Below are 2838 nucleotides of genomic sequence, written 5' to 3'. Positions count from 1 at the left end.
CTATCTTATTGATTGTATCCTTTCAATAGATATCATAGACAACCCGGAAAGCTTTTCTTGACTGATCCTATTGCGAAGATAATTTTTTATTATTTTTTATTTAGAAAAACTTCTTTCTGCACAGGCCGAAGTGACAGGAATGGTTAAAAGTATTCGAAGAGCAACACTAATATTAGGAAATGAACCATTGGAATTTTTAATAACTAAAAGTACTTCGAGAGGAGTTTGATTTTTATTAACAAGAGATCTACATATTATCAATTCTGCGTGTAAATCTATAGCTCCAATATCTTTGGAGTCTCCATCTGTCAAACGGTTTTGAAGGTCCATACAATGTTTTAAAATATCTGTATCTGCCATTTCTGTTAATTTCCCTATTCGAAATAAAAATCCAAAGTAATCATTGTAAGATTCTAGTTGTTTAAAGTGGGTTTCCATTGAGCTTATAGTTTGATAAACAATATAAACAAAATATTCTTGTCGAAAAATTGTTTGAGCATCACTACCTCTTTCATCATCCACTTCATAATTGAACATTCTCTTTTTTTTTCTTAAACGAACAGTTTTAAAATTGGCTTCAATACAATTGTCTCCACAAATTTCTTTTGCAGTTATAATAGAATTTTAAAATCCAGTTGGTCTAAATGTTCTTAAAAAAATTAAAAGATTTCTAACATTTTAGAAGAGATGTCTAAATCAATATTTTTCCCTTGCAAACTTTAACTAACAACATTAACTTCTATTAAAATATTATACCATATCACTAAACTGAGAACAAATTCAAATGTACTTTATTCATTAGCCAATGACTGTGCTTCACTCTTTTTTATAGACACTTATAGTATCATTTGCTTCTCTTGATACTTTTTCCAAAGCTTCAATAATATTTGGAAGCCCTGACGAAGGGCTTTTACACTATTTACACGGCTCTCCCACCTAGTCTCAGACCACTTTTTCAACGTTAAAAATTCACAATGCTTATTAGGAATATCCCATCGACTTGTTGATGCAGCAAATATAGTATAAACATTCAAATTGCTAATGAATTATTTAAATGGTTCTTTTCATAAATTAGTTGTACAGTATGCACACAAAATACAACAATTTAGTATAGTATTTACACTTTTACAGTATAACAAATAAACAAACATACTAACCTCAACTTCATTTATATCAACTACAGGAGTACTCGAGGAGTCAAGATATTTATTCAATGACCCACGCTGTGTGTTCAAAAAATCATCTTTTTTTGTTTTATTGCTCGTTTGAGGTTACCAGACATATATTTTCTGTACTTATTTCTACTGGCCATTGAGTATAGGTACTAAAAACTCAAATAGGTATATGGTTATTTAATAAGTTATAATCACAGAAGACTATTATTGTGATTAATTGAAATTTTTAAAACATAATATACAATTTAAAATTATTAATTAATATTGTTCTATATTAATTATTTAGGTAACCAGGTAGGTAATTTTAAAATTATTCATTAGTTTCTAACATAATTACAGACAATTATATTTATTTCATATATGAAAATAACTATATTCACCAATAATATAAAATATGGATTATGGGTATTAATAAAATAAAATAATAGAATAATTACCTTATGAGTATGCGTGAAAAACTTCTCGGCTTATAATAATAAGTTATTAATTTAATATTTATTAATTATTATGTTAATATAATAATTAGTAATATATTTAATATTTGATAGATTATTGTTGAATCAAAAATTATTTATTTATTAAATTTTATTAAATTTTAATACGTAGGTACACTGATACACACTACAAAGTACAGACACGAGGCACGACGGCACAAAGCACAGTACAATAAAATCGCTCAAAACATGTAGCAATATTAGCAATAACATAATATTTCGACGTCCCGACATTTAAGGTTTTATTTTCTATTTTTAGACGTGAATGTGTATAATAATATAACAGATTAATTATTGGTTGTATATATATATTGGTTGTTTTCGTTCTGAATTCGACTGCGGTTAATACTTTTATTTTTACACAATCATAATATTTCTAAGAATGAATGTTGTATACAACTTATATACTTGAATATACCAACATAAATAAACTTGAACAATGACTAAATTACTTATACCTATTAGAAAAATGTTCTAGCCCTTAAGGGGATTGGAAGCGGTGATTTTCTGTCTTTGTCTAACACACGTGAAACATAAAATGTAATAAAATTTAATTACCTATAATTATTACATTTTATTATTGATAGTTAAGAAAAAATTTTTTTTAATCGTGGGGGTGTTTCTCTTAAAGCAGTGAAGATACGGGGCCACACCGAGTGTGGGGCCCCAAACAATTGCCCGGAATGCCACCCCCCCCCCTTTAGCGCCGTCACTGTCCAAGTATACAGTAGCAGGGATGTTAGTTTTATTTGATCTCAAGGATTGGATATATTTCCAAAAATACTTCGAATCACTTTTTATATTATTTTCAATTTTTAAGATTAATGATGGATAGATAAGGCTCTACATTTTTTACGAAGTCAGAAAAAGTGAAATAATCTGAGAATTAATTTAAATTGTTTATGGGCTTGTTTTAGATTCTAAACGGAGTGAAGAATGCATTGATTTTACAATGATGTGTGTGTTGTTTTTTTTTTGTCTGTGTACAGCATAAGCTGCATAACTAGTCAAAATAATGCTTCAATTTCAAACTATGGGGGTGGTTTCTGATGTAAAAGTGAATATCCTTGGTGTATTATAAAGGTCAAAAGTAAACATTTCCAAACAGTTTTAAAAAAAATCGAGAAAAACAAAAAAAAAATGACAGAAAAACGGGAATTTTTACGCAA

The 2838-nt window shown here is 28.2% G+C and overlaps 1 pseudogene; it reads right to left on the bottom strand.

Moving 5' to 3' along the window:
* LOC149061241 (uncharacterized) lies at positions 1-537 on the bottom strand (annotated as a pseudogene).
* Between the last annotated feature and the right edge of the window lie 2301 nt (positions 538-2838).

The sequence above is a fragment of the Diuraphis noxia genome, unplaced genomic scaffold, assembly GCF_037042655.1.
Source record: "Diuraphis noxia isolate RWA-SAM2 unplaced genomic scaffold, SU_Dnox_SAM2 contig0001, whole genome shotgun sequence".
Taxonomy (NCBI): domain Eukaryota; kingdom Metazoa; phylum Arthropoda; class Insecta; order Hemiptera; family Aphididae; genus Diuraphis; species Diuraphis noxia.
This window is presented reverse-complemented; position numbering and strand designations above follow the sequence as displayed.